Source organism: Littorina saxatilis, linkage group LG16 (genome assembly GCF_037325665.1).
Source record: "Littorina saxatilis isolate snail1 linkage group LG16, US_GU_Lsax_2.0, whole genome shotgun sequence".
NCBI classification, from domain to species: Eukaryota; Metazoa; Mollusca; class Gastropoda; order Littorinimorpha; family Littorinidae; genus Littorina; species Littorina saxatilis.
This window is the reverse complement of record NC_090260.1, coordinates 14,312,781-14,331,827: the sequence shown is the minus strand read 5'-3', so window position 1 is coordinate 14,331,827 and position 19,047 is coordinate 14,312,781. Positions and strand designations below refer to the sequence as shown.

At 40.3% G+C, this 19,047-nt stretch overlaps 1 protein-coding gene and 1 long non-coding RNA gene across 2 annotated transcripts in view; both read left to right on the top strand.

The window, feature by feature from the left end:
- The window catches only part of LOC138950467 (uncharacterized), a 68,189-nt gene extending 63,962 nt beyond the window's left edge, over positions 1-4,227 (top strand). Inside the window, exon 2 of the long non-coding RNA XR_011450669.1 lies at positions 3,958-4,227. This is a non-coding gene — a long non-coding RNA (uncharacterized lncRNA). The remainder of the gene's footprint in view (positions 1-3,957) is intronic.
- The window catches only part of LOC138950463 (uncharacterized), a 189,350-nt gene that overhangs the window by 71,172 nt on the left and 99,131 nt on the right, over positions 1-19,047 (top strand). The gene's annotated exons all lie outside the window — the stretch shown is intronic.

The following is a 19,047-nucleotide window of genomic DNA, read 5'->3' as shown; positions in this document are numbered from 1 at the left end:
TCTCTCTCTCTCTCTCTCTCTCTCTCTCTCTCTCTCTGTCTCTCTCTCTCTCTATCTCCCTCTCTCTCTCTCTCTCTCTCTCTCTCTCTCTCTCTCTCTCTCTCTCTCTCTCATGTTTCATCTTATATAAACTTTTAACTTTGTAATATGATTTAATGATATTGATAAAAAAAACTATTGTGTGTTGTTCGATTATATCAATTCAATAATATTTATTTTTATTTCTGCATTTCAATACCTGCAATGAGTAAGCCTTAAAGTGATGAATGACTCAAGATGAAATAGTTTTAACAACAATTGTAAACCTTTGAACACATTATTTCCCCCAATTCCTATTTCCCCTTGTGAAAACTGGAATTCCCATCTCCACTGAAACTGGATTCCCGTTTGCACTAGAGCAAACTAGTATTCCAATCTTCACTAACAAATATCCAGTGGAGAGGAGAATTCTAGTTTGCCCTAGTGAAAACTGGAATTCCAATCTCCACTGGTGCGATTCCGAATCTCACTGGATTCTCATTTCCACTGTGACATATATATATATATATATATATAAATATCAGTCATTTGTGGCTGTCTCGTAAACAGAATATCTAATATAATGGGTTGCGTTCACAGGATGACACCATTATAGCACTAATGCATTTTCACATTGAACTGGCCCTTTACTGTTTCATGTTAGCTGTGGATTTCTGCACATATCAAAACAGCAGCATGGATAAAGAGACCCATGTCACATACTTACACTCTTCTAACGAAACAGCTGCTGAGGATTTATTGGGTTTTTCACATATCATATGATGTATTTGCGCAAAAACAACAAATTGCACTTGTATTGTACTCTAAAATTGTGCCATACATTTTATCATACATAGATTGAACATGACAATGCTTTCGACCCACTGCTTGTAGCCTTTGTCCATCCTATTATACCTATACCTATCAACCGTCGCGATATAACCTTCGTGGTTGAAAACGACGTTAAACACCAAATAAAGAAAGAATGAATACCTATCAACACAACCACCTGTTTTGTCTCTCTTTCAAAATACACTTAATTCCTTCTCTTACTCCCCATCCCCCTTTTTTGACACACCACCCCGCCTACCCTCACCCACCACAGGCACTCGTCACGAGGTGGGCGGGGACTATGTCTTACTTGGATGTCACTTGTGATGGACGGTCGTCTTCCTTTCCCACCATACACACACTTCATATCCAGCAATACGTTTGTTTCTCAACCAGAAATGTTTGACGCAAAGAACATCCACGAAGCATATGTTTGTGTGTTCAGTTTTAAATTTAGTTATATTACATTGCTTTTCCTATATTCAACATGTCTTCTTATATATCATTGCATTCATTGAGGATATTTTATATGGCTTCATCTTGAAACTTCTCTTGTTGATGTTAAGGGTTTTTGTCTTTCATTTCATGTTCATTTGTATACGTTTATTGTCCCATCACTGAGAAATCCGGGTTGCTTCCTCATAGTGGAAAGCGAGCTGCAGCATAGTCGCGCTACCAAGGTGTCTGCGTGTTTAGTAGTAATCAGCCACCAGCACTTACGGCACAATGACCGAGGTCTTTTACGTGCCAAATTGGTGACAGGGGGGTGGAATTTGGATACCGTCTCTGAGTCTGCACAGCCAGTAGACCCAAATTTGTTGTTACTGTAGTCAGTGTTTATGAGACTTTGGTTTCCTTCTACTTTATTGCCAGAAAACACAGAAACAAGGCGTGTCTAGACCAAAATGACAAGATAAAACAAATTTGTGAGCGAGTTTTTTAAGGCAGAAACAGAGCTAATTGCTGTATGTTTCGACAACGAAGCTCCCTTTGCTGTCGGTATTCTGTCTACTAACAGCACTGGCATTGTCACGTACTATGCAGAAACCTTTTTTCCAAACTTACTCACGAGTGTTGCAGTCAGCGACCAAACTGCAAAACCCAGACTGCCCTTCTCCTTAATGAAAATATATCCAGTCTCCACAAAAGAAGGGGTGTAACTCCATTCCTAAAAAAATCAAATGATCCTATTTTTGTCTCACACATTCTGCAGACCTGATTAAACCCCTTGTGATTTCTGGTTATACCCTCTTTGAAAATCAGACCTTTTGCCAACAAGGTTCACTGCACACAGGACCTAAAAAAAAAACGTCAAATCAGAGCTCAAAAGCAACCCCAAATAAGGACATGTTTAGGCCTCTTCTGATTGGCTTAGGCTTGTTACTTTGCATCGATGTAGTGGGAGAGCATTTCTAATGACTGCTGTAATTTGGGCCAGATACGTCAAACAGTCTCTGCGAAAATCACTTTTGATCATTTTGTTTGGATCATACCTCGTATTCCATGGTACTATCATGCGATTTCAGGGATGCTGTGGTCTCTTTTTGAAAAATGCTTTAACTTCACCCCCTTGTCTGCTTTTATTGTGAAGCTACTTTGATTAATATTGCATAACAAGAGGCGAAGCCTTCAAGGCTCACGTAAGAAATCGACAAACAGTAACACAAACTCAATCACTCCGTCACACATACACACACACACACACACAGTAAGCATAGGTGACACTGTGTAAGAAAGCGAGACACTAGATCTAGATCTGTCTGTCTGCATGTAGCCTACTTACAGGGACACGACTGCCAACTAGTCTCGGCCCGCTCAAAATAACAATGACCGAGACTTTCAGTGATTCCTTCGCGTGACGTCTAACCCTCTTACGTCATAATGTGACGTCTTCAAATGACGAAATGTTAAAGTTTCTACCACAGACATACACACGCACACACACACGCACGCACAGACAGACAAAGTTACGATCGCATAGGCTACACTTACGTGAGCCAAAAACTACTTGCATTGTTGTTGTTTTTCTATTTTTTTGTTTGGCCTTGGTATGCTTTCATTGTTGTGTTTGTCAGTGTTGAAAATTGTGTTTCTGTTTTATTTTGATATTTTCTTGTTATGATATTCCCACATGCCGCTGAACATGAATTTTTACCTTGACATTTCATTTTATGTATTTGTATTGCTTGTGCACACAGGTATATGATCTTACAAGTTCATTTTATCCTTCTTTGGCTCTGGGGACGCCCGTGTTTAACCGATTGCTGCCCTTCATATTATAAACCAGCCATTTATAGGGCGTCATATTTCCGTCAAAATTTTCAAAATCTCCAAAGTCGTTTGGATTTCTTTGTTGGGAAATCTTGTGACCCTCCACCACGGAATGAGTCATATGTCACCTTTGCATGATTTTCATATTTTTACATTTCCCTAAAGAGTTGTTATGCTCTATCCAGTGGTGAAAACCGTTTTAAAAAAGAGCAAAAACTGTTTGAGTTATAAGCCTGTGACTAAGGTGACCCTCATACTGTTACAAAACACCCCCCGGACTTATATTAAGCCTAGCGCAGAACCGCGCGAGGTGACCTGCGACTCATTTCGTGGTGGAGGGTCACAAATAAGCGATCTTACTGCTTTTTGCGCAACATAACAAGTTAAGCGGAACACTGATTTTGTAAATGATGCATGTTTAAAATCTGCGAAATCTGTTTATTCCTATTATCTGCGGATAAAAAGTCAAGCTATTGATTGTTGGTATGAGTCCAAGTGTAAGACTGTCCTCATCTCGTGAAAAAGCGGATCTAGCAGATCTGAGGTGGGATACATGATTGCCTATGGAAGACGGACAGTATCGTCCTTGGTGTTCCTTTGTAATTATAATGTCATTTTAAAACAATCTTTGATGTTCCATGGTAAGTATGGAAGAATGCGTCATGGGTTCCCTGTAGGTGCGATTATTGTAGTCGTTTTCCCTGTAAACAGGAAATGCCCCACGCGGGCTAGGGGGAGTCCCATATTGGTTGGGACGAGAAAGAATTTACCCGATGCTCCCCAGCATGTCGTACGAGGCGACTAACGGAGTCTGTTTCTCCTTTTACCCTTGTTAAGTGTTTCTTGTATAGAATATAGTCAATGTTTGTAAAGATTTTAGTCAAGCAGTATGTATTAAAATGTTAAGTCCTTTGTACTGGAAACTTCCATTCTCCAAGTAAGGTAATATATTGTACTACGTTGCAAGCCCCTGGAGCAAATTTTTGATTTGTGCTTTTGTGAACAAGAAACAATTGACAAGTGGCTCTATCCCATCTCCCCCCTTCCCTCCGTCGCGATATAACCTTGAACGGTTGAAAACGACGTTAAACACCAAATAAAGAAACAGAGAAACAGGAAATGATCACGGGTGTATTTTTTTTGTAGGAAAACAGATGATCCAGGGATCGCGCTAGCTTTTAAAAAAAAAACGCGTAAGTCATACGCAACGAAACGAAAAAAACGCGTCACGGACCATTATTTTTGCGTACTACGAAAACACGTACAGACACAAACAAAACACGCACGAAAGACTTAAAGACACTCCTTACCTAAATACGGCGAATTTTCCTGTCGAACTCCGCGCACGCCTGTCGAATAACACCCCTGCTGTCTCCAACCTTCGGGCCTTGCGAGTTAGTTTCCCGCTCTGATACGACTAGACACACTTTCCGCCTTTTGGAAGCGCGAGATGGGAGAGCAGCTAATGTCTGTTTCATTATCCGACAAGACATTATCTGGTAATACCCTCGTTACGTTCGTTTGCGATACTTCGATGCAAAAAGAAACGGACTTTAGTTTTGACGCGCAGATTTCATGTGTGTCGTCACTTCTCGAGCCCTATAGTCAGTTTCAGGATCGGGTGATTATTAAGTCAGAGCAAAAGCGCTGCGTGAAGACAAGAAAAAGTTACAATATTTTTGCGTATGGCTTACGCGGCGCGGCGAAAAAAACGCGTTAGCGACTTTTAAAATGCGTCAAATACGCAAAAATCGTGCGTAAACGCGATCCCTGATGATCTGAGATCACACTCAATCTCGAAAACACCTACAGGAAATGCACCCACAGGGAATGCACCCACAGGGAATGCACCCACAGGGAATGTACTTTTGGTCGACTTAGACTCCTTCTACGTAATTATTGTGTCATTTTAAAACTATTTTTGGAGATCTTGTTGTTTCCTCTTGAAAACGGCTTTATGTTTATGGATTTGACTGCTTCATTTTGGAAGAATTGTAATAAATATTGCTATTTTTGAAAACAATGTTCATTGTTATATTCTTTCGATCAGACTGTCCTTGCTTGTGCTGTTTCTTCTGCTTTCCACATACTCATCATATACATATTTTGAAAAAGGTAGCGTAATTCAAGCTAATATTTAATCACTTTGAAAGAGAGACGAAGACGCACACTGTTGTCACCAGTAGCAAAGAATGTCTGAGTTACACGGTCGATACCTTTAAAATCAGGGGTAATATATATGCGGAACATGAAACATGAAACATCTTTTTGAAAGGTCACCTTCATGAACGACATCCAGGTATTCATCTGTGCGTGCCATTGATTACAATTGTTTCATGCGTTCGTTTTTTTAGTTCTTGTTTGTTTGTCATCGAATTTTCTTTCTCTGTGTAATTCTCATTGTGTTTTTTTTCCTGTGCTCTCTTTTTACATTTAGTCAAGTTTTGACTAAATGTTTTAACATAGAGGGGGAATCGAGACGAGGGTCGTGGTGTATGTGTGTGTGTGTCTGTGTGTGTGCGTCTGTGTCTGTCTGTCTGTGCGTGTGTGTGTGTAGAGCGATTCAGACCAAACTACTGTCCAGACCGATCTTTATGAAATTTTACATGAGAGTTCCTGGGAATGATATCCCCGGATGTTTTTTCTTTTTTTCGATAAATACCTTTGATGACGTCATATCCGGCTTTTTGTAAAAGTTGAGGCGGCACTGTCACACCCTCATTGAAATTTTGGCCAAGCAATCTTCGACGAAGGCCGGACTTCGGTATTGCATTTCAGCTTGGTGGCTTAAAAATTAATTAATGACTTTGGTCATTAAAAATCTAAAAATTGTAAAAAAAAAAAAATTTTTTTTTATAAAACGATTCAAATTTACGTTTATCTTATTCTTCATCATTTCTTGATTCCAAAAACATATACATATGTTATATTTGGATTAAAAACAAGCTCTAAAAATTAAAAATATAAAAAATATGATCAAAATTAAATTGTCAAAATCAATTTAAAAACACTTTCATCTTATTCCTTGTCGGTTCCTGATTCCAAAAATATATATATATATATATGATATGTTTGGATTCAAAACACGCTCAGAAAGTTAAAACGAAGAGAGGTACAGAAAAGCGTGCTATCCTTCTCAGCGCAACTACTACCCCGCTCTTCTTGTCAATTTCACTGCCTTTGCCACGAGCGGTGGACTGACGATGCTACGAGTATACGGTCTTGCTGAAAAATTGCATTGCGTTCAGTTTCATTCTGTGAGTTCGACAGCTTGACTAAATGTTGTATTTTTGCCTTACGCGACTTTTATTGGATTGTGTTTGTATCTACACAAGCTGTTTACATTCTTATTTGATTGTTTTGTCCCGCATCGATCACTGTGGCTTCTATTTCGCTGCATGGGCTATATCTTATTCTGTAATGGCGGTCACAATAGTCGACACTAACCTCCACATGCCCGTTACAACATGTGCAGATTTTTGAAAGAAAAAATCATCATATCGATTATACACAGCATAACATACACACTGTAGTAGGTTATTCACTCCGGTCGTGACTTTAACTCGTCGATCCTGTACGTGTTTCCTGTACTAGGCTTTTTTTAGATCTCTCTCTCTCTCTCTTTCTCTCTCTCTCTCTCTCTCTCCCTCTCCCCCTCTCTGTCTGTCTGTCTCTCTGTCTCTCTCTCTCTCTCTCTCTCTCTCTCTCTCTCTCTCTCTCTCTCTCTCTCTCTCTCTCTCTCTCTCTCTCTCTCTCTCTCTTGACCCAGGCAAATTAAGAAATACTCAGTAGATTTCCAAAATTTACTTGTAGATTTTACCGAGTTTTGGCTCACATGGTGGTATTTTCTACCCGGTAGTTTGATTAGTCAATGACGGAGCTTTCTGTTCGGTAACTATCTACTGGGTGTACCCGACTCTCAATGGCCCAGATTTTACCGGTATTGTTAGGAGAACCAATCAAATCGGAATATTTTATTCATATTATGGCGTTCAATAGGATGATAGAGAGGGAAGGGACAGGGGCTGAGAAAGAAAGACATCGCGAGTGGGTGAGAGCGGGAAGAAGAGAGAGTGGAGGGGGGGAGAGAGAATACGGAGAGTGGGAGAGGGAGAGGGAGATAAACAGATTTACGGAGAAAAAAGAGAGCTGGAGAAGAAGAGAGATATACATACACACACACATAGGAAGAGAGAGAGAGAGAGACAGTGAGAAAGGGAGGAATTGAATTGAAATAGGATAAATCCACAACGAAAGAAAGAGTTTTTGGTTTTTTTTGTTTGTTTTGTAGTTAATCATTCAAGAATGTACTTTAGTGTGTTACTTTGTTTTTGTCTGAAGAGTAATCATTAAATGTTTAAAAAAAGAAAACAAGGTTTAATATGGACCCTTAAGAATTGTTATTGATACGCATTTCAATATTGCATCCCCTTTTTCTGAACCCAGAATTTCACGTGATTTGATATTCACCACTCTCCGGAAAAAAACCCATTTGCTATGGACACTACCTTACTGTTATATCCATGTACTTCATAATCACAAACCCAATGTCTCAGAAACAAGAATGCTACGGGATATGACATGGACCGGAAAATACACTTGAGCTGAAGTTGGGCACAGAATGGCCTGTCTGCATAGTTGTTCCGGTTGTTTCTTGTGTGCTTTTATTGAACGGGGTTATATAGCTATTCTGATGGACACGTGGGGGAATTCGGGGGCTGTGATTGGATGGTCTCTTCCGATCATCAAAGCTACGGAGTCGGCCATTTTTGCCAATATCCAAAAGCATATTGTCAAAAGCTGTTCTCTTCTCCTCCCCTTGTTGCATCCTAGTTCTTCAGTTGCTTCTAGTTTTCTGTTGATGTTGTGTTTTGGTCTTTTTCATAAGTAGTCTTGTTCAAAATTTAAAAAAATCAAACTTCTTTTTACATTTAGTCAAGTTTTGACTAAATGTTTTAACGTTGAGGGGGAATCGAGACGAGGGTCGTGGTGTATGTGTGTATGTGTGTCTGTGTGTCTGTGTGTCTGTCTGTCTGTCTGTGCGTGTGTGTGTGTAGAGCGATTCAGACCAAACTACTGGACCGATCTTTATGAAATTTTACATGAGCGTTCCTGGGAATGATATCCCCGGATGCTTTTTTCTTTTTTTCGATAAATACTTTTGTTGACGTCATATCCGGCTTTTTGTAAAAGTTGAGGCGGCACTGTCACACCCTCATTGAAATTTTGGCCAAGCAATCTTCGACGAAGGCCGGACTTCGGTATTGCATTTCAGCTTGGTGGCTTAAAAATTAATTAATGACTTTGGTCATTAAAAATCTAAAAATTGTAAAAAAAAAAAAATTTTTTTTTATAAAACGATCCAAATTTACGTTCATCTTATTCTTCATCATTTCTTGATTCCAAAAACATATAAATATGTTATATTTGGATTAAAAACAAGCTCTGAAAATTAAAAATATAAAAATTATGATCAAAATTAAATTGTCGAAATCAATTTAAAAACACTTTTATCTTATTCCTTGTCGGTTCCTGATTCCAAAAAATATATATATATGATATGTTTGGATTCAAAACACGCTCAGAAAGTTAAAACGAAGAGAGGTACAGAAAAGCGTGCTATCCTTCTCAGCGCAACTACTACCCCGCTCTTCTTGTCAATTTCACTGCCTTTGCCACGAGCGGTGGACTGACGATGCTACGAGTATACGGTCTTGCTGAAAAATTGCATTGCGTTCAATTTCATTCTGTGAGTTCAACAGCTTGATTAAATGTTGTATTTTCGCCTTACGCGACTTTTATTGGATTGTGTTTGTATCTACACAAGCTGTTTACATTCTTATTTGATTGTTTTGTCCCGCATCGATCACTGTGGCTTCTATTTCGCTGCATGGGCTATATCTTATTCTGTAATGGCGGTCACAATAGTCGACACTAACCTCCACATGCCCGTTACAACATGTGCAGATTTTTGAAAGAAAAAATCATCATAACGATTATACACAGCATAACATACACACTGTAGTCAGTTATTCACTGCGGTCGTGACTTTAACTCGTCGATCCTGTGTTTCCTGTACGAGGCAAATTTTAGATCTCTCTCTCTCTCTCTCTCTCTCTCTCTCTCTCTCTCTCTCTCTCTCTCTCTCTCTCTCTCTCTCTCTCTCTCTCTCTCTGTCTCTCTCTCTCTCTCTCTCTCTCTCTCTCTCTCTCTCTCTCTCTCTCTCTCTCTCTCTCTCTCTCTCTCTCTCTCTCTCTCTCTCTCTTGACCCAGGCAAATTAAGAAATACTCAGTAGATTTCCAAAATGTACCGGTAGATTTTACCGAGTAAAAAACAGTTTTGGCTCACATGGTGGTATTTTCTACCCGGTAGTTTGATTAGTCAATGACGGAGCTTTCTGTTCGGTAACTATCTACTGGGTGTACCCGACTCTCAATGGCCCAGATTTTACCGGTATTGTTAGGAGAACCAATCAAATCGGAATATTTTATTCATATTATGGCGTTCAATAGGATGATAGAGAGGGAAGGGACAGGGGCTGAGAAAGAAAGACATCGCGAGTGGGTGAGAGCGGGAAGAAGAGAGAGTGGAGGGGGGGAGAGAGAATACGGAGAGTGGGAGAGGGAGAGGGAGATAAACAGATTTACGGAGAAAAAAGAGAGCTGGAGAAGAAGAGAGATATACATACACACACACATAGGAAGAGAGAGAGAGAGAGAGAGAGAGAGAGAGAGAGAGAGAGAGAGAGAGAGAGAGAGAGAGAGAGAGAGAGAGAGAGAGAGAGAGAGAGAGAGAGAGAGAGAGAGACAGTGAGAAAGGGAGGAATTGAATTGAAATAGGATAAATCCACAACGAAAGAAAGAGTTTTTGGTTTTTTTTGTTTGTTTTGTAGTTAATCATTCAAGAATGTACTTTAGTGTGTTACTTTGTTTTTGTCTGAAGAGTAATCATTAAATGTTTAAAAAAAGAAAACAAGGTTTAATATGGACCCTTAAGAATTGTTATTGATACGCATTTCAATATTGCATCCCCTTTTTCTGAACCCAGAATTTCACGTGATTTGATATTCACCACTCTCCGGAAAAAAACCCATTTGCTATGGACACTACCTTACTGTTATATCCATGTACTTCATAATCACAAACCCAATGTCTCAGAAACAAGAATGTTACGGGATATGACATGGACCGGAAAAAAACACTTGAGCTGAAGTTGGGCACAGAATGGCCTGTCTGCATAGTTGTTCCGGTTGTTTCTTGTGTGCTTTTGTTGAACGGGGTTGTATAGCAGTTCTGATGGACACGTGGGGGAATTCGGGGGCTGTGATTGGATGGTCTCTTCCGATCATCAAAGCATAATGCTACGCCGGGAAGTCGGCCATTTTTGCCAATATCCAAAAGCATATTGTCAAAAGCTGTTCTCTTCTCCTCCCCTTGTTGCATCCTAGTTCTTCAGTTGTTTCTAGTTTTCCGTTGATGTTGTGTTTTGGTCTTCTTCATAAGTTGTCTTGTTCAAAATTAAAAAAACTCAAACTTCTTTTTACATTTAGTCAAGTTTTGACTAAAATTTATGTTTTAACATAGAGGGGGAATCGAGACGAGGGTCGTGGTGTATGTGTGTGTGTATGTATGTGTGTGTGTGTGTGTGTGTGTGTGTGTGTGTGTGTGTGTGTGTGTGTGTGTGTGTGTGTGTGTGTGTGTGTGTGTGTCTGTGTCTGTGTCTGTGCGTGTGTGTGTGTAGAGCGATTCAGAGTAAACTACTGGACCGATCTTTATGAAATTTTACATACGAGTTTCAATGTATGATATCCCCAGACGTTGTTTTCAATTTGTCGGTCTTTTATGACGTCATATGCGGCTTTTTGTAAAAGTTGAGGCGGCACTGTCACACCTTCATTTTTCAATCAAATTGATTGAAATTTTGGCCAAGCAATTTTCGACGAAGGCCGGACTTCGGTATTGCATTTCAGCATGGAGGCTTAATAATTAAGTAATGACTTTGGTCATTAAAAATCTGAACATTGTGATTAAAAAGTTTTTGTTATAAAACGATCCAAAATTACTTTTATTTTATTCTCCATCATGTTCTGATTCCAAAAATATATAAATATGTTATATTCGGATTAAAAACAAGCTCTGAAAATTAAAAATATAAAAATTATGATTAAAATTAAATTTTCGACATCGTTTTAAAAACAAATTCATCTTATTCCTTGTCGGTTCCTGATTCCAAAAACATATAGATATGATATGTTTGGATTAAAAACACGCTCAGAAAGTTAAAACGAAGAGTGGTACAGTAGATCTTCGAGCGTGCTATGCAGCACAGCGCAACTGTTACCGCGCTAAACAGGCTCGTCACTTTCACTGCCTTTTGCACTAGCGGCGGACTACGGTCATTGTGAAAGAATGCAGTGCGTTCAGTTTCATTCTGTGAGTGACACATCTTGACTAAATTTAGTAATTTCGCCTTACGCGACTTGTTGTTGTATACGAATGAACTAATAACAAGCTGTTTGACAGCTGTGTTGTCAAATCGAGTTTTTTTTCCAAAGTCAGTGTGGCGCCTGCGCAAAACTAATGCGCATAAGAAACGGCGTCTGCTATCAAAACCTGAGATCAACGCATCGACACAAAAACTGTTATTTTGTACGTTTGGAACAACAAATCAAGGTCAGAACAGCTATATAATCGCTATTGTATTTTCAGCGTAGAAATAGGGTCCGATATTTAGACTCGAACAGAGAGAGAGACAGAGAGAGAGATAGGGGCAGACATACAGACAGACAGAATGATAAAGAGAGAGAGAGAGTGAAAGAGAGAGAGAAAAGAGAGAGAGAGAGACAGAGAGAGAGAGAAAGAGAGAGAGAGAGAGAGAGGCAGTCGTACAGACAGACAGACAGGCTGATAAAGAGATAGAGAGTGGAAGAGAGTGAGACAAGAGAGAGACGCCTGTTCCACCCTTCCCTACTGCATTAGCAGGGATGGCCAAATCATCCGCCCGATCGCCAGGGGCGAGTAAAAACATCCGCCGGGCTAGTAGAAACCGCCTGGCAACTCGCCCGGTTTGCCAGTGGAAATGTTGTACCAATGCAACACTTGTGGTTGTAATATCGAATTTTTAAAGCCATATAAACACTGCAGATGCAGCAACTGTGGTATGTGCTGGGCCAACAACATGTCTGGCGGGCTAGTGACTTTCAAGTTACTTGCCCGGCTGGCGAGTTAACCTTTTGAGATGTGGCCATCCCTGATTAATCCCGCAGTGGGGCACTGCGGTTATGAAATTAAAGGCCCCTCCTGTTTTTGGAACCGCAGGAGCTTTCTAGTTTGCTGTTAGGTAGATTTTTGGTTCCTCTTTCCTGTCATGCTCTCTTTTTCTTCATGAATTCTTTTCTTTTTTCTGCCTTCTTGCTCATTCACCTGTATTTTTTCCAAAAATCTCTTCTCTTGCCGCTTGTCTCGCGATTCATGTATAGTTTAATCTGTTAGTGTTCTGATGTAAGTCCAGCAGTAGATAGGTTAAGCCTATTTTAACATACTGGAAACTGGTAATCTTCCAGTAGGTATTAATTTAGTTTTACTAAAGCCTGCTGGGACACAAGTAATGGGTTAGTGCATTTGTAAACAGGAATCGCTTGACAAGTGGCCCCCTTCATCCCCCCCTTCCTCGTCCTGATATGGCTCTGCGTAGTCGGCTGGACGTTAAGCAACAAATAAACAAACAAACAAATCCCTGATTAAAAATTGTTGACTGTGACGTTTTATGTTCTTCTCCTGCTCGCACTCTTGAATTCATTGTATATGATGACACGGAAGTGACACATGTATGTCAGTCTACTTTCCCGGAAAGTCGACGCATCAGTTCTTTTCAAAAATGCCTGACAGTCAAAATGCGACTAAAAGTCTCATGTGTGTTTTCGTTTTGTCCTAGCTAAACTACTGCAATACTATTCTGTAGCAGTGACTGTTTCCTCAGTCGTATTTTGAACAGCGCTCTTGAATTGTCGGGCATGTTGTGTTCAGATGCGTTGCCACTGATAACAGCTGTGCCACAAATACGTCAACTGAAATAGCCAATATATTCGCCTGACGCTGCTGACGGACACGGACTTCACGTGCCAGCAAGCACACTGACTTTTCTTTGCTGACCCAGATCTCTAAACTACACGCTTTCTTGAACTTTTTCTAACTGTGCTTTCGTGGAAAGATATCGAAAACAACTCTGTTGCCAAACAATCTGACTATGAACAATAACATGGCACACCATGCTATTCGACTCACGGTACACATGTTATCGTTGTCCCGTCGCGTTTCTTTCTTTTTACATTTAGTAAATTTTGGCAAATGTTTTAACATAGACGAGGAATCGAGACGAGGGTGGTGGTGTATGTGTATGTTCGTGTGTATGTGTGTGTGTGTAGAGCGATTCAGAGAAAACTACTAGACTGATCTTCATGAAATTTCCCATGTTAGTTCGTGGGTATGATATCCCCGGACGTGTTTTTCTTTTTTTGATAAATGTCTTTGATGACGTCATATCCGGCTGTTTGTGAAAGATGAGGCAGCACTGTCACGTCCTCATTTTTTTAATCAAATTGGTTGAAATTTTGGTCAAGTAATCTTCGACGAAGCCCGGACTTTGGTATTGCATTTCGGCTTGGAGGCTTAAAAACTAGTTAATTAGTTTGCTAATTAAAGTTGTCATTAAAATCAAATTTTCACTGACAGATTTAAAAGTGATTGCATCGTATTCCTCAAATTCTCCTGAATTCAAAAAAAGATACATATTTCATGTTTACTCAAAAACTGTGCTCAGAATTACAGAAAATATGTTAAGTAGGCTAACGTACTGCGTGTGCACGCTACGCGGAGACGAGCGAGACCCGTCTTGGTCTTTGGCTGTGGTTATTCGAGACTATCTTAAATATCTTTAAGTCTCGGCGATGACAGTTTGTTGGTGTTAATCTGTTACTTGACTAAATGTTTTTATATCGCTTCACGCGACTTGTTTTCTTCCTTCTTTTTCCTCCGTGTTTATTTTTTTTTCTTGTCGAAAAGTCTGTAAGCTGTTGACAATAAACAAAAATCCAAACCAAAAAATCCACAAAAACTCAATAGGTTACACTCAGAAAATGGAAAACACACAACTCCCCACTCGAGAATTCAGTCTCGATGATGGTTGAATGGAGCAGCAATGCAACACTCCCTCGGAAGCTGCTCTCTCAGACAAGCAAAGTGCACTTGTATTTTATTTTCCGTTCTCTTGCATCGAAAGCCGTGGGGCGTGACTTAGGCTACAAAATTGACAAGGCTTTGCATCCGGCAGTTCGCGGGCTGTCTACTCACTGGGGAATTTGCCACTGAAAAGATAGCATCAGAAGGTGGTCGTCTACATGTTTGCTTTTTTATATTTAGTCAAGTTTTGACTAAATATTTTAACATCGAGGGGGAATCGAAACGAGGGTCGTGGTGTATGTGCGTGTGTGTGTGCGTGTGTGCGTGTGTGCGTGTGTGTGTGTGTGTGTAGAGCGATTCAGACTAAACTACTGGACCGATCTTTATGAAATTTGACATGAGAGTTCCTGGGTATGAAATCCCCGAACGTTTTTTTCATTTTTTTGATAAATGTCTTTGATGACGTCATATCCGGCTTTTCGTGAAAGTTGAGGCAGCACTGTCACGCCCTCATTTTTCAACCAAATTGGTTGAAATTTTGGTCAAGTAATCTTCGACGAAGCCCGGACTTCGGTATTGCATTTCAGCTTGGTGGCTTAAAAATTAATTAATGACTTTGGTCATTAAAAATCTGAAAATTGTAAAAAAAAATAAAAATTTATAAAACGATCCAAATTTACGTTTATCTTATTCTCCATCATTTGCTGATTCCAAAAACATATAAATATGTTATATTCGGATTAAAAACAAGCTCTGAAAATTAAATATATAAAAATTATTATCAAAATTAAATTGTCCAAATCAATTTAAAAACACTTTCATCTTATTCCTTGTCGGTTCCTGATTCCAAAAACATATAGATATGATATGTTTGGATTAAAAACACGCTCAGAAAGTTAAAACAAAGAGGGGTACAGAAAAGCGTACTACTACCCCGCTCTTCTTGTCAATTTCACTGCCTTTGCCATGAGCGGTGGACTGACGATGCTACGAGTATACGGTCTTGCTGAAAAATGGCATTGCGTTCAGTTTCATTCTGTGAGTTCGACAGCTACTTGACTAAATGTTGTATTTTCGCCTTACGCGACTTGTTCAATAATCTTATGGTTAGATTTCGATAAAAAGTTATGTCAGATGATAAAAGAACCATGGTGACAAAAGTTATAGAAAAACAATTATATGTAACAACAGTTTTTATTTTTGGGTAGTGTCTCTGACACTTCCAATAGTTTGTTTTCTGTTTGCTGAGAACATGTGCTTTGACTAAAAATATTGACCAATCAAGTTCATGTCACTATGCTGACAGCCACGCCCACACAGTCACAGCAACAGTTTGACACTGGGTAGTGGAGCGCTGTCCACGAGTGTTTTTGAAACGAACAAAATGCACGGTATTTGAGGGGAGTTTTGCCCTCGGCATTTCCCAAAGAAGGATAGCCTACTATGCTGGAATACTACAATGAATTTTCAAACGGCTATCCTTGCTTCGTCCTTCGTCTTGATCGAAGGGGGATGTATTTTTGATATTTGTAGGGAATAGACTCAGCTTTTTAATGGTGAAATTTCTATGTATGTATAAGAATGTAGACAAGGACCTGTACAGGGTATGAACGCTTGTCGAAGCTGTCTGCTTTAATTTCCAACCAAATCCGGTTTGGCAGAAGAAACAGTCTGCAAGGCTTTTACAATTGAATCAATCCGATCAATCTTTGTGCCCCGCAGACCTTCCGCTGGCAACAGAAATAAAAGGGCCATTTTGCTGCCGCGTGTTGCATTTGTTCAGGAGGTCATTTTTGTCACCGTCATTAGTATTTCTTTGAACTGATCGTAGGATCGATTAGGAGGGGTTGTAGGCCTATAACGTAAGCTTAGGTGGCATTCTTCTTCTTCTTCAGCGTTCCAGAATGTTCTGGTTACGTGTGAGCTCGTTTGCCCATTTGGGTTCCCCACATAACCCACCGAACTCCGACATGGATTACAGGATCTTTTCCGTGCGCACTTGGTCTTGTGCTTGCGTGTACACACGAAGTCACTTAGCAGGTCTGCACATAAGTTAACCTGGGAGATGGGAAAAATCTCCACTCTTAATCCACCCGGCGGCAGCGACCGGGATTCGAACTCACGACCTCCCGATTAGGAGTCCGACGTCTTACAACCACGCCGCCACTGCGCCCGTCGTAGGTGGCATTATTTCTGTAGTGCAGCCGCAGGATACGAGAGTTAAACAGATAAGGCGTAGACGAATAGACAGGGGGACAAATCCGAATGGACAAAAGCCGGAAAATGCAATAAGGAGAAGGATAGAGACAGAGACACACAACTCGCTTGCTCTCGTTAAGTATTTTTTTTACATTTAGTCAAGTTTTGACTAAATGTTTTAACATAGAGGGGGGAATCGAGACGAGGGTCGTGGTGTATGTGTGTGTGTGTGTGTGTGTGTGTGTCTGTCTGTCTCTGTGTGTGTGTAGAGCGATTCAGACTAAACTACTGGGCCGATCTTTATGAAATTTGACATGAGAGTTCCTGGGTATGATATCCCCGGACGTTTTTTTCTTTTTTTCGATAAATACCTTTGATGACGTCATATCCGGCTTTTTGTAAAAGTTGAGGCGGCACTGTCACACCCTCATTTTTCAATTAAATTTATTGAAATTTTGGCAAATCAATCTTCGACGAAGGCCGGGGTTTGGTATTGCATTTCAGCTTGGTGGCTTAAAAACTAATGAGTGAGTTTGGTCATTAAAAATCGGAAACTTGTAATTAAAATTATTTTTTTATTAAACGATCCAAAAACAATTTCATCTTATTCTTCATCATTTTCTGATTCCAAAAACATATACATATGTTATATTTGGATTAAAAACAAGCTCTGAAAATTAAAAATATAAAAATTATGATCAAAATTAAATTTCCGAAATCGATTCAAAAACTATTTCATCTTATTTCTTGTCGGTTCCTGATTCCAAAAACATATAGATATGATATGTTTGGATTAAAAACACGCTCAGAAAGTTAAAACGAAGAGAGGTACAGTAAAGCGTGCTATGAAGCACAGCGCAACCGCTGCCGCGCCAAACAGGCTCGTCACTTTCACTGCCTTTTGCACTAGCGGCGGACTACGTTCAGTTTCATTCTGTGAGTGACACAGCTTGACTAAATGTAGTAATTTCGCCTTACGCGACTTGTTAATCTTGATTTCTTGACACCAACACAACAACTAAACCCTCACGTACACAGAAAGCTCCACACCATATACGGTGTGACACTCATTGGCGGTCACAGTGAGGGTTCACGTGTGGGAGTCCTCTAACTCACAAGATAAAGGGGCTAGTACACTTTTCTCTCGATGAATTTCCCATCTCGAATTTCCCTTTTATTCAACATCTTTGATCTCTATCGGAAGAGGGTTTTTGGTGTATGTAATCATCTTCACGACTGTCTTATCTTGTACTGGATGTTGAAACACGCCTACCTTTCGTCTTCGTTGCCTCTAGAACATCTAGACAAATTAGACGTTTTATAGTCCCTTCAATTTTTTCAAAATCTTTTTTTCAAACAACTTGATGTTATTCAAATAACTCGCTCTGGGGTTGAATCAACCACGAGAACTGGTGTGTGGTTTTCGCATACTAAATAGCCATCCAAACGAACTGTGTCATTTTCTGCTGTTACATGCTAGTGCAAGTGTGTTCCTTTAAGTTAGAATAGCTTATTTCGTGAAAGATTCCACCGTTCTGTAAACCTCGTGTGAGGCGTAGTGTGCCTTTAACTACAAACTTAGTACTCTCTGTCATAGTTTGTTTCTTCTTTCTGTCAGATGTCTCCTGTTACCGCAACACGGTGGCCTAGTGGTAAAGCGTCCGCTCAGGGAGCGGGAGGTCGTGGGTTCAAACCCCGGCCGGGTCATACCTAAGACTTTAAAATTGGCAATCTAGTGGCTGCTCCGCCTGGCGTCTGGCATTATGGGGTTAGTGCTAGGACTTGCTAGGACTGGTTGGTCCGGTGTCAGAATAATGTGACTGGGTGAGACATGAAGGCTGTGCTGCGACTTCTGTTTTGTGTGTGGCGCACGTTAAATGTCAAAGCAGCACCGCCCTGATATCACCCTTCGTGGTGGACTGGGCGTTAAGCAAACAAACAAATAAACAAACAAACAAATGTCTCCTGTTTAATTGACTGTGTATACTCCCTCCAGACAGCTTTGCTCCTCTGCTGATTCTCGACTTTTTCGCATTCCCATGTTAGAACTAAAACTTCTGGTCACAGGTCATTCTCCTATACTGCTCCTAAACAAGGGAACCCCCTCCCCCACAACGGACATTGGCCACATAGAGTCAACCCCCGCATGTCAAACCACATCTCGTATCACAAACCCACATTTTCAGAAACCAGGATTTTGGGTGATTCGGCGAATACTTGAGCTGGAGGTTGACAAAGCATGGCCTCTGACGTCATAATTGGTCCGGTTGTACTCTTACAAACAGCCTTACCGTGCCGCAGTACGTCATGGTACAGATGAACCCAAATAGATAACATAGCGGGGATATGGTGCGATATTATGGATGTTACATTGTGTAGGCTAGTGTGGTGTACACTTGCAAGAAAGGGCTAATAGCCCAAAGAGAGAGAGAGAGAGAGAGAGAGAGAGAGAGAGAGAGAGAGAGAGAGAGAGAGAGAGAGACAGAGAGAGAGAGAGAGACGCTTTGCTTAAAGACGCTTTGAGAGTTTATTGTCCTCAGCTTTAAAAGC